The sequence below is a fragment of the Argopecten irradians genome, chromosome 15 (assembly GCF_041381155.1).
Source record: "Argopecten irradians isolate NY chromosome 15, Ai_NY, whole genome shotgun sequence".
Classification (NCBI taxonomy): Eukaryota; Metazoa; Mollusca; class Bivalvia; order Pectinida; family Pectinidae; genus Argopecten; species Argopecten irradians.
Genome location: NC_091148.1, coordinates 13444745 through 13459104, shown reverse-complemented (window position 1 = coordinate 13459104; position 14360 = coordinate 13444745). Strand labels below are relative to the sequence as shown.

The window sequence follows — 14360 nt, the reverse complement described above, 5'->3', positions numbered from 1 at the left end:
AAGGGGCATTAACTGTCGTCAAAAGGGGCAATAACTGTCGTCAAAAGGGGCAGTAACTGCAGTATATATGGTATATATCAGTGTGACTTATCGAGGGAATTCTCTTACCGCGATAAAATATACGATAATAAATATGTCAGTTCATTCACCTGTCCTTGTATCATTTATATCAAAATAATTTATCATAGAATGCAATCAAATTGCTATAGACTTAAAAAAGTGTTTATGTAATTACTTTCTTTACATCTCTAGGCCTATTGCAATATATTGATGACAATTTTAATAAATTGTGTAATTAAAAACATAACATATTACACAGGTCACTTTTTTGATGTCTGGAATGACATGTCAATTATAACTATGACATCTCGTTAAAATAACCGACAGGAAGGTTAAATGCCTATACGAGTGTCTCGATCGGGTTCCACCATCAGTCTACACACTTCTGAGGCCAAGCAGTTTAAAATGTTTGACACTCTGCTAATCAACTCTCTTCCTCTGGGATACACTGGCGGAGTGGGATTAAGGTGTCTGATATTCTATCTATCACTGGCCCTACTTCCTTTCTGACAAATCCATCTAGAATCGTCAGAGAGGAGGTAAATGTATAAGTCCAGCCCAAACCCATCCCCCCAACCCCACAAACATGTCAAACAAAGGGACATAACTCTTAAAGTGGGCAGGTAACTCATTCCAATATTTACACATATTTCTACAGCAAAAGGATTATTACCAACAACCAACATTGAAACTCTGTACTGTGCTACTGTATGTATTTAGTATAAAGGGGGGGATTCATAGAAAAGTATAGGAATTATTCCAATTCACTGTCTTAAATTTGGTTGTACAAATTGACCCTGATGCTTATTGAACCCTTTACGGTAATTCAAATTGTGAAATCTCCCTAACTCAATCACCCCTGAAATTTCATAATAGACTGTTCTTGTCTTCGATTTAGGACAGTCTACATATGTCTTCAGGGGTGAATGAGTTAAAAGCTCCATTACCGTAGATATTGAAATAGATGTGAAGACTCAGAGCTGATGGTACTTAAACGTATCTCACCTATTCTCACCTCCACAAATAGCCGGTCGACAGAAGCAGTTATTGCAAAATTAAATATTCATAGGTAGTGTTCATTACACAGAGTTTTGGCCTAGGCTGGTGGATAAAGCTATTAGGAGGCTGGATGGCTCTCTCTAGATGGAGTGTGGAGTACACTGAATAAAACATGATCCAATGTCAAGGTTCAACTCCATTAAAGCCTGGTACTCCGGGTGTCATGGCTTCTAGTTCATAATGTGTACAACTGTAGACTTCTAGTGAGCCTGATACTCCTGGTGTCACGGCTTCCAGTTCATAATGTGTACTACTGTAGACTTCTAGTGAGCCTGGTACTCTGGGTGTCATGGCCTCCAGTTCATAATGTGTACTACTGTAGACTTCTAGTGAGCCTGGTACTCCCGGTGTCACGGCTTCCAGTTCATAATGTGTACTACTGTAGACTTCTAGTGAGCCTGGTACTCCGGGTGTCACGGCTTCCAGTTCATAATGTGTACTACTGTAGACTTCTAGTGAGCCTGATACTCCTGGTGTCACAGCTTCCAGTTCATAATGTGTACTACTGTAGACTTCTAGTGAGCCTGGTACTCCAGGTGTCATGGCTTCCAGTTCATAATGTGTACTACTGTAGACTTCTAGTGAGCCTGGTACTCCAGGTGTCATGGCTTCCAGTTCATAATGTGTACTACTGTAGACTTCTAGTGAGCCTGGTACTCCAGGTGTCACGGCTTCCAGTTCATAATGTGCACTACTGTAGACTTCTAGTGAGCCTGGTACTCCCGGTGTCATGGCTTCTAGTTCATAATGTGTACTACTGTAGACTTCTAGTCAGCCTGATACTCCGGGTGTCATGGCTTCTAGTTCATAATGTGTACTACTGTAGACTTCTAGTGAGCCTGGTACTCCGGGTGTCATGGCTTCCAGTTCATAATGTGCACTACTGTAGACTTCTAGTGAGCCTGGTACTCCCGGTGTCATGGCTTCTAGTTCATAATGTGTACTACTGTAGACTTCTAGTCAGCCTGATACTCCGGTGTCATGGCTTCTAGTTCATAATGTGTACTACTGTAGACTTCTAGTGAGCCTGGTACTCCGGGTGTCATGGCTTCCAGTTCATAATGTGTACTTCTGTAGACTTCTAGTGAGCCTGGTACTTCGGGTGTCACGGCTTCTAGTTCATAATGTGCACTACTGTAGACTTCTAGTGAGCCTGATATTCTGGGTGTCACGACTTCCAGGTCATAATGTGTTCTACTGTAGACTTCTAGTGAGCCTGGTACTCCGGGTGTCACGGCTTCCAGTTCATAATGTGTACTACTGTAGACTTCAAGTGAGCCTGATACTCTGGGTGTCACGACTTCCAGGTCATAATGTGTACTACTGTAGACTTCTAGTGAGCCTGGTACTCCGGGCGTCATGACTTCCAGTTCATAATATGTACGACTATATACTTCTAGCACAGTGAACATTAGAATGTAATTATATACTGAAAAATAATCATTTCTACCCCTTAAAATTCATAGCACTCAAGAATTTTTTGGACATTTACAGGCTTACAAATTCATCTTAAATTTTAATACAACTTTACATACAGTGTGGACTACACAACAAAACAATGCCTATTGTGTTTGACCCAATAGGCCCCCCCTCCCCCCCTACCTCTTTCGTAAGGCCAACAATTTCACTTATTTCAAATCATATTATGAATATTAAATTATATGATAACTGAGTGGGTGTCTCTTATGTAATTAATTTTGTGAAGATCAGTCCAATTTTCGCCTTAGTAAGTGACACACACAAATCCATCTCCCCCTACCCCCTTTTTCAAATGGTAAGTTTAAATGTCCTGTACCCCTCCCCCTACCCTCTTTTTTAAATAGTAATGAAGTTTAAGCGTCCTGTACCCTTATTAGGTCAAATACCGTCTATGAGCTTAGAGACCCTGATTACAATGGAAACAGACTGTAAACAAAATACATAATTAAAATTGACCTTGGTAAATATAGATATTCAGTATATCAAACAGAAAGTCACCAGCCAGTGCTTTCTCTATAGGCTATGTAAATGTGATATATGAAAATATGTTTTCACCCCTGGAGAAAAAATTAGATATTTCTAGTCTAAAGGCTGGATTAGTTCATTTTGAAATTTCGGGGGTGACTGAGTTCAACCACACAATTTGTTAAGAAAAAACTTAACAAGTGGCCAGTTTCCCATGAGCATGGTTAGAACCAGGAGGCCACATCTGTACATTTAGGTGGGAAACTCTGACAATAACATTTTACTTCATTAATCGCTCTGGGGTCCATGGACCAAATGTATTTAGTACACAGCACACATATGGTAGACTGTTGGCAAGTTATGTCTGTAAAAACATGTCAGATTTCATATCACATCACTCAAATGACAATTGGATACAGACGCCAAACTTATTTGATAAATAAATGTACAGTTAAACCTGTCTATAAAGGATACAGTTAAACCTGTCTATAAAGGATAGTCAAACCTGTCTATAAAGGATACAGTCAAACCTGTCTATAAAGGATACAGTTAAACCTGTCTATAAAGGATACAGTCAAACCTGTCTATAAAGGATACAGTCAAACCTGTCTATAAAGGATACAGTCAAACCTGTCTATAAAGGATACAGTCAAACCTGTCTATAAAGGATACAGTCAAACCTGTCTATAAAGGATACAGTCAAACCTGTCTATAACGGACACCATAGGGACATTGCAAAATTGTCCATTAAGTACAAGTGTCCTTTATACAGAGGTCAATTATACAGTAAAATTATACCAAATGGGATTGACGATTCTGTCATTGTCCATTATGTACAAGTGTCCTTTATACGGAGGTTAAAAACAATGTATTGAATCGAGTTGACAATCTGTCTTTTATAGACAGGTGTCCTATATATACAAGTGTCCTTTATACGGAGGTTAAAAAAATGTACCGAATGGGGTTGACAATCTGTCTTTTATAGACAGGTGTCCTATATATACAAGTGTCCTTTATACAGAGGTCAATTATATAGTAAAATTGCACCAAATGGGATTGACGATTATGTCCTTTATAGACAGGTGTCCTTTATATAAGACACTTAAAGCAGCCTGATTGTAAAAGATTGAAAAAAAATAAAGAATAACTTCAAAAAAATTAAATAAAACATTGCCTGTAGAGTCAACGACAGGAAAAAAATTTGAAGCAAAAGCAGGTATTTTAATTAATCTACTGATATCATGAAAGAATATTCACTACAAAAACCAGACAAAATTTGAATCACAATTTTTTCTAAATTGCCTGAGGTCATGTCATTTCACACACAGAACACTTAATTGTACATGGAGACTGAATATTAACCATAATGTCAGACATTTACATATTCTAATGACTGTATTGATACAAGATTCACATGCAAATTGCCTCATTGGTATGAATAATCATATAATCACTGAATACAGTTAACGGATATGAAATGAAAAACAGATCTAGATCCTATCGTGATATGAACCTGAACAATGTTTAAATTTCAATATGAAATACGAAATATACACACATAAGTGTCTTTTCTACCTGCATTCAAAGATGTCAATAAAATGGACAAGAAAAAAGTGGTCTCTATAACCAGGTGGTCTTTATACACAGGTAAAATTAAATTATGTTATGAAACCACCATTTGGCACCTTTATACAGAGGTTAAAATGTGTTATATATGGCCATTTAACACCATATGAAATCTGAGGTGGTCTTTTTTACACAGGGTCAAATCAAATTGTGTAATATATGACCATTTGGCACTCCAGGAAAGTGGTTCTTTTAAGCAGGTGGTCTTTATACAGAGGTGGTCACAAAGGCAGGTTTGACTGTATTACACTAAAACTTAGCTACCATAGTAGTACAAATGATGGCCAGATGTGTTTTAGTTACCATAGCGATAGCTTGATTGGGTACTCCAGATGGCTATCTTAGTTCTGATCAACCACTCTAGTTATAGAAACATTAGTGTGAAAAAGGGTTGCCTTGAAAAGGATACAAATGAATTTCAGTAATGTGAACTACTGTAAATATCACATACAACTCGCGGAAGTCGAAATCACTAAAAATTATTATCTGGATATATCTATATATATAGAAAAAACTAAACTAAACCAAATCTGCGATAGATCTCTTAAAATGGATAGATCTCTTAAAATGATCGCAGATTTGTTTTAGTTTTGGTTTTTTCTATTTAAATGGTTTGTTTTTTTCTATTTAGATGTTCCATCACAAGGATATTCAACATATATTTATATATATATACGATACAGGAAACACCATAAAATTTTGTTACAGACAGTGTAAAAATTGAAATACATTTATATCTTCAATTTCATCTCAATACTCCCAAATCATTCATCAAAATTCCCACTGAATATTCTACAAACTGTTCAAAGTTACAAAATATATATCCATCACCTCATATAAATCTAACAAATTGAATATCCTAATGATAAAATACCCTAAAACATCCAAATTAACCCACCAAATACCCTCAAACCCTAAGATAACCCCTCAAAATATCCTCAAACCCTTAGATAACCCCTCAAAATATCCTCAAACCCTTAGATAAACCCACCAAATACACTAAAACCCTCTGAAAAACCCTGAAACCATAATATTTATCATTAAATACCCTCTAGCTCAAGATGACCATATTATATATATATCCTACCCCTGATAAATACCCACAAACTTCACATATATTTTGCATATGTTGTCTAATCTATATATTGCACAGATGTATTGCGCTCTGCATCAATTTGGCTTGCTCAAGTCTCTCTTCCATGCACAAACAAACATTTAGCTTCATCAGGCCTTCATACATCACATGTCAGTCAAACCCTTGTTACTCTATATGAGCAGCAAGGTATTCCAAACACCCTCCTGATCCTGTAATTTAAACCTGCAGCTCAGTGGGATAGATCTTTAGTGAAGACTGCAATAAAAAGTGGCTGATAGCAGTGCCATGATGACAAAAACGACAACCTACCTCTGACCAGTATCCAATATGAATTAATGATGTTCAAAAATCCGGTAGATGAAAAAAGACAGCAAAAACGATTAAATCCTTGAATGTTTAGATAGATATTGATGTTTATAATCCATTCCTATATTGCAGCATTGCAGTCACAAGGAAGGTGAAGACAGTAGTCACACTCAGTGTGGTAGCTCCCACCGCTCTTAGCCATCCTCCATGTCTCAACAGTAGAAATTTAACTTGCACACAAACAACAGTTCAAAAATTCTCCTGAAAAATATTCACATTTTCAGACTTCTCCTGCAATGTGAGTGAAGGAGAATAGCCAGAGATACACTGTGAGAGCTATGTTAGCTGTATACACATACACACAAGTCTACACAGATTCACTGATGACATGTAGTACTGGGCAAGCTAGCTGGCTACAGCTCAAAACAGCTGATAGAGGGATGTGGCTCTTACAACAGCAGCCTCTCTCTACATGTGTAATGTTTCACATGTGTTACAGCTGATACCACTGTAGGGGACAGGGACCTGGGAATGTTGTTGCTGAGTAGTTACAGCTGATACCACTGAAGGGGAAAGGGACGTGGGAATGTTGTTTTAGAGCAACTAAAGCTGGTACCACTGTAGGGGACAGGGACGTGGGAATGTTGTTATAGAGTAGTTACAGCTGATACCACTGTAGGGGACAGGGACGTGGGAATGTTGTTGTAGAGTAGTTACAGCTGATACCACTGTAGGGGACAGGGACGTGGGAATGTTGTTATAGAGCAACTACAGCTGGTACCACTGTAGGGGACAGGGACGTGGGAATGTTGTTATAGAGTAATTACAGCTGATACCACTGTAGGGGACAGGGACGTGGGAATGTTGTTATAGAGTGATTACATCTGATACCACTGTAGGGGACAGGGACGTGGGAATGTTGTTATAGAGTAGTTACATCTGATACCACTGTAGGGGACAGGGACGTGGGAATGTTGTTATAGAGTGATTACATCTGATACCACTGTAGGGGACAGGGACCTGAGAATGTTGTTATAGAGTAGTTAGAGTGATTACAGCTGATACCACTGTAGGGGACAGGGACGTGGGAATGTTGTTATAGAGTGATTACATCTGATACCACTGTAGGGGACAGGGATGTGGGAATGTTGTTATAGAACAATTACAGCTGATACCACTGTAGGGGACAGGGACGTGGGAATGTTGTTATAGAGTGATTACATCTGATACCACTGTAGGGGACAGGGATGTGGGAATGTTGTTATAGAGTAACTACAGCTGGTACCACTGTAGGGGACAGGGATGTGGGAATGTTGTTATAGAACAACTACAGCTGATACCACTGTAGGGGACAGGGACGTGGGAATGTTGTTATAGAACAACTACAGCTGATACCACTGTAGGGGACAGGGACGTGGGAATGTTGTTATAGAGTAACTACAGCTTGTACCTCTGTAGGGGACAGGGATGTGGGAATTTTGTTATAGAACAACTACAGCTGATACCACTGTAGGGGAAAGGGATGTGGGAATTTTGTTATAGAACAACTACAACTGGTGTTGAGCCTTTGACTCAGGTGAACGAGTAAGTTCTCTGCAAAATAATTTTTTTATCTTGGATAAGCAATGTTGAGCTTTAAATACTCAGGTGACCAATTACACTCTCTACAAACTTATTTTCAATCTAGAATAAGTTATGAAACAGATTTACAGTATTTGTCACAGGTCGTATTATCTCATTCATTTTTCAAACCAATGTAGCCAATATAGTTGCCATGTAACCAGTCGATTAACACCAAAAGTGATACATGTTAATGCTGTTACATATCCATTTACATCGATTATTATTTAACACTGACAGAAAATGAACTTACAGTACTGTACATCTTAATGCCTTTTAATATAGAGTCTCTCAATGTCCTTTTATATAAAATCTCTCAATGCCTTCCAATACATTCTCTCAATGTTATTTTATATAAAATCTCTCAATGCCTTCCAATACATTCTCTCAATGTTATTTTATATAAAATCTCTCAATGCCTTCCAATACATTCTCTCAATGTTATTTTATATAAAATCTCTCAATGCCTTCCAATACATTCTCTCAATGTTATTTTATATAAAATCTCTCAATGCCTTCCAATACATTCTCTCAATGTTATTTTATATAAAATCTCTCAATGCCTTCCAATACATTCTCTCAATGTTATTTTAAATAAAATCTCTCAATGCCTTCCAATACATTCTCTCAATGTTATTTTATATAAAATCTCTCAATGCCTTCCAATACATTCTCTCAATGTTATTTTATATAAAATCTCTCAATTTCCTTTTAATATAGAATCTCCCAATGCCTATCTCAATGTCCTTTTATATAAAATATTTCAATGCTTTCCTATAAAAGTCTCTCAATCTCCTTTTATATAAAATCTCTCAGTGTCCTTTTTATATAATGAATGATAGGCAGCATTAAGTTCCATGTATTTTAATTTAGGTCTCTCAATCATATCGATGTCTTTTTGAATTTGAATCTCTCAATGTCTTTTCATATAGAATCTCTCAATGTCTTTTAATGAGGAATCTCCTCAGTACATTGTAATAGAAGAATAGCAGAGCTTTGTGAGTTTCTATATGTATTCCATTAATTTCCGCAGATTTTCAGAAATTTCGGCATCCTTGACGGTCAACAATTATCCCCAGACTTAGTTTTTACATCAATTTTCATCAGTTTCCAGTCAAAATTGAGAAATTTGCCCAATCAAGTTGCCCCTTCACACCATAAAATACATTAGCTGTAGATTTGATACTTCTTTATAAACATCTTCACATCGATCCTTTGTCTTCCCGTTTGATGAGATAATGAGCATGACGGATACTGCTTTATACACTAGAAGAATGCACTTTAGGATACAAAACGTTGCCAAGAACACAATCACCAAACTTCAAGGATAAATGAATATCAATGAGTACCACAAGATAGATCTCCAAAAAACCATTAGAATAGGCAAAATCTGGATTAAGAAAAAGAACTAAAATGGTAAAACAAAATCTGCAGAGAGAAAGTAATTAAAGGAATGGGTTGAAAAGATCGCACTTTACAGAGAATTAAAAAGCAATATTTTATAAAAACGAATCAAACCATATCCTGTCACCAACATTAAAATCATTAACTCATACATCCCTTAAAGACACACTTAGATTCTTCCTGTTCAAAGAGTGGAATATTCCATTATGAAATTGCAGGGGTGAAGGCATCTTTAAGAGCTGTACAAGGATTAATAAACAAGTGACAGAAGTGGTTTGACTGCTAATAAGAATACGGTAAACAGGACACATCATCCCCACGTCCCGTCATGTAAATTGCAGACTTGCATAACTTTGACTCCTTTATTACGTCTTTATATATTATAGAGTTAGCTCCCTTGCGGGGGGGCTTGCGGGTAGGTATCCATTGTGATGTCAATACTTTGTGAGCACAAACTACCTAAACAAGATATCCCAGAGGGATCTTGGCGCCCACCAAAGAATGATCTATATCTGACAAAGGAAGGATGGATCTTTTCTCTACTTTATAAACTTTTTCAAACATACTACATATAAAATTTGAGACAAATTGCTTCAATACTTTCTGAGAAATAGCGATAACAAACTTTGAATAACAAAATCCAAGATGGCTGCCCAGCGGCCATCTTGTTGACAATCGGTCCCAAAATGCAATATGCACAACTAGGTCCCTAGGGGAACCCACATATGAAATCTGAGACAGATCCCTGTAGTACTATCTGAGAAATAGCCATAACAAACTTTAACTATCAAAATCAAAGATGGCGGCCTGGCGGCCATTTTGTTCACCGATTGGTCCAAAAATGCAATATGCACAACAAGGGCCCTAGGGAACCTACATATTAAATTTGAGAAAGATCCCTTCAGCACTTTTTGAGAAATAGGGATATCAAACCTTAACTATCAAAATCCAAGATGGCCGCCTGGCGGCCATCTTGTTTTTCCTATCAGCCTCAAAATCTGTATGGCACAACTAGGGACCAAGGGTAACCTCCATGTGAAGTTTGAACAAAATTCCTTCAGTAGTTCTCAAGAAATATCGATAACAAACTTCAACTGCCAAAATCAAAGATGGCTGCCTGGCGGCCATCTTGTTTTTCCGATCAGCCTCAAAATCTGTATGGCACAAATATGGACCAAGGGGACCCTCCATGTGGAGTTTGAACAAAATCCCTGCAGCAGTTTGTAAGAAATAGTGATAACAAGCATTGTTTACGGACGGACGACGGACGGCGGTCGACGGACGACGGACCACGGACGCAGGGCGATTTGAATAGCCCACCATTTGATGATGGTGGGCTAAAAATGAGGTAACATTCACAAATACGCGACATAGCAATCAGTACCTTCCAGCAAGGACAGATAACTCTGTAATACGATGCACAATAAACAGTATGGGGTTAATTCCTCTTCAAGAATTAATGAGTCAAGAGGTACTACAATAGACTTGGGTTCGACTCCCTCAAGTCAACAGAATGTTTCACCAAGTATTCGTCTTCAATCTGCCAAAAGAGAATTACGCATATGTACCACCCTCGTGTTTGACTTCTTATAAAATAGAATGTCTGGGTTTTTTCCCTAAAAACAATTATGTATTTGCACATTTGTGATAGTTAGAGTTATTTTCTTTGCAGAACACGACCAGGCATGAATTGTCAAGTTATGTGTTTACAAGCATAACATCCTTTTCAGAGAAAACGACACAAGTTTCAAATGGTATATCACAAATTAATCAGGTACAATCGAATTTAATCATTCACCCCTGAAATTTCATAATGGACTGGTCTAGTCTCTGATTTAGAAGATCCTAATTGTGTTTTTAGGGGTGAATGAGTTAAACAGCTTTACTAAAAAGTTTCCAGGAAAATTAAAGTTTAAACTGATATCAATAGTTCAAGAAAATCGTAAATCTTCAATCCTTTCTTTCTCCACTTTCTCTTTAGAACAATTCTTCTATTAAAATCGGTTTTAGTGATGCAAGCTATGATAAATCGTTAAACTTTCATTTTTGGAAACTGCTTTAGCTGCTTGAGAATGTAAATCAATATCATACAGCCATGTTTTGTTAACAACAATGCCAAGAGAATTAAGCAATCCGAGGCAAACTTCTGACATTCTTATTGGCTGTTGTCATACAATAAATAACAAAACAACGCTACGTCTTGTTTTTTCAAAAGTAATTAAATCATGGTGTTTTCACCTCTGTATTTCACAACTGTGATTTTTTTGTGATATATGTGCTCACCATCTTGGGATATTTTGGATGTGATCATATTTTGGCTTATTTGGTGTTTGACACGGAAGCACCAAAATTTAACACATTTTATTGTTTTTTGGACAGGAGCAATTTTGCACCTAATAAGGTTAACACACAACTGTAAGAATGATTTGATTTGTTCTAGACAAAATTTGCTTTACTCCACTGGCAAGGGCCATGGTTTGGCATACAAGATATCCGACTATAATGTGTAATGGTGGACAGAGAGCAAGTTCACATATTTCACCACAGTGGGCTTTTTTAGCATTTCATAGTACAATCAACTAATCTAACTTCCATAAGAACGGGTTTGTTTTCTGTATATGTGCAAATTTTAAAGTACTTTTAGATTGAAATGTTCATTTAACGCAAGTATGGACCTTGAAATTATTTATCACACATAATTATCTAACTTATTCATGGAGTAAACAGAACATAAAGGTATTATCACTGTAAGAATCTGATCACATATTACAAAAGTTAAAAATATCATACTCTATTCAAGGCAGAAGAAAACATATTCTGTTTATGAGTTACCTCCCTTGCGGATGGGGCCGCGGTGGCCGAGTGGTTAAGATGTCCCGACATATTACCACAAGCCCTCCACCTCTGGGATGCGGGTTCGAATCCCATGTGGGGCAGTTGCCAGGTACTGACCGCTGGCCGGTGGTTTTTCTCCGGGTACTCCGGCTTTCCTCCACCAACAAACCTGGCACGTCCTTACATGACCCTGGCTGTTGGTAGGACGTAAAACTAAACAAACTAAACTAATCCCTTGCGGATAGGAATCCATTTTGACGTCAATATTTTGTGAGTGAAATTCATGTCATTTTCACTGAAATTTATGACAACTTGTATACACACGACGTCCTTATCAATACTGACCCGAAAGGGCAGATAACTCTGTAATATGAAAATACATATAATTTATACAGAACCACAAAAATTCACCTTTTTAAGAACGAATCACTGAATTATCTGACATTAAAAGTGTTTGGTTATATTTCTACCTACAAAATTCTATTAACTCATTGACTCCTGAAATTCCATAATGGACTGACCTTTAAAAGTCTAAATGTGTCTTCAGGGGTGAATGGCTTAAAAGTTTCAAACCTATCAAAGATAGAGAACCTAGAAATATTGGTGAATGACGTGTATTTCTCACTTGTTGGGATAAGACAAGACAGAATGTGACATGGGTTGCATAGTATACACACAAACACGCACACACAATGATTTCATGATGAAAGAATCATTACACATAAAAAGATATCCATATAGTAAAGCCTACCTTATCAATCACCTCTCTATAATGACCAACATTGTGTTGAAATTGACCATTTGCTTTAGGACGCTCAGAAAGCGGTATAAAACAGGTGAACTTTAAACAAAGGTGGTTGCTCAAGCATGTATAACAGTGTGAGAGTACTGTGCTGCCAGCTGGTTTGGACCCACAGACCCCTGATTTTCTGGTCTGCCAGAAATTAAAACCTGCTACACTAGTACTACTCCCCCCTTTCAAAGGTGTTTGCCCCCCTATACAGACACTCCCAGGTTCTCTCTCCAAGGAAGCTTCCAATACCTCCACTTGGAGTGGTCAACAGCACCAACTGTAACAGGGGGTGGATAGTGTGCTGTCAAACCCCGCCATCCCCCACCCCCCCCCCCCCACTCCTCTACCAATTACTTACCCTTAAGCACAAAGCTAGGTGACAGTATCACTATATATATATTCACTTAAAACCTGCTACACAAGTTTGACTGTACCATTATCAAAAAATAAAAAATGAAATTATAAATCACGACAAGCTGATGTTTTGTTTTGCCTCTCCTGAAATGCAAGCTCTAGTATATGTTAGCCACATCACGATGTTTTGCATGCGTTCCTACCAAGCAGTGATGGCTATTGGTATTGATTTTTGGATTTGCTGAAACACACATTTAAACCTGGGAAAGTCGTTTCAAGTGGGTTTTTTTCATGTCTGATGATCATGGAGCTACTTTTAAAATCATCGCGTTTAGGGATAAACAATGTTTGAAATACCCTGCATATCAACATTAATTTTTTTTTTTTAAATTGTTAAGGGCAGAAAATCTTCTGTTGTGGTTCACAGAGATGGTGATGTCTTTAATGTAAATCTGTGGTTACTTCATAAATCCAACAATTCCCAAATGGGTCTCGGAACCTACATCAATAAATTCTTTTTAATTGGTTGTAGGGAACGCTGATATCTAAATTCCTTGTTTCCTACAAATCTGGCTTGATTTCTTGCTGTTCATATCAGCAAGGGTCATTTTTTTAAGAATTTAATATGTTTGGTTTAAGCTAAGGAAACTACAGAGTATATGTATACAGTAAGGGGGGAAATGAGCTAAAGTTAAAACCTGGAGAATGACATGCTAGGTTTTCAGCTCACAGGTGGATAGCCATTATGTCCAAACAATTGCCTGTCGTCTCCCATACAAGTTCTGTAATCAGTCGTAACATAACACAATGATCTACTGTACATTGTGAGATATCATTATCTACCGTATTTGCCCGCAAATAAGACCCCACCCGGAAATAAGACCCCCCACCTATTTTGACACATTTTCAGACTTAGGGGAGATGTCTGCAAATAAGACCCCCGAACTATTTTTTTAGTTTACTGGATGATGGATTTGAGCAATGGAGTAATTAAAAATATCACCAAAATGACTTTGTATCGGAACTTCTTTTTGTTTGTTTTATTGGCATAGAAAAATCACGTAGTAAACAAGAGGCCCAGAGGGCCTGTATCGCTCACCTGGTTTTTTGTTAGTAATTATCACAAGACTCTGACAATTAGAAAAATAAGCACAAAATTGACTCCCAACCATACAATGATGCTATTGATACCATACAAATATGCTATCCAAGACATAGGTTCAGACAAAGTAATTTATATGAAAATAGTAGCCTAATTGACCT

At 37.5% G+C, this 14360-nt stretch overlaps 1 protein-coding gene across 2 annotated transcripts in view; it reads right to left on the bottom strand.

The window, feature by feature from the left end:
• The window catches only part of LOC138309030 (nuclear receptor coactivator 3-like), a 153260-nt gene that overhangs the window by 126772 nt on the left and 12128 nt on the right, over positions 1-14360 (bottom strand). The window contains exon 1 of one of the 2 annotated variants that reach the window (XM_069250129.1): positions 6095-6535. The exons of the other annotated variant lie outside the window; for it this stretch is intronic. The gene's annotated coding sequence lies outside the window, so the exon portion shown is untranslated. Of the gene's footprint in view, positions 1-6094; positions 6536-14360 lie in introns of those variants that run through there. 2 annotated transcript variants of the gene reach the window in all.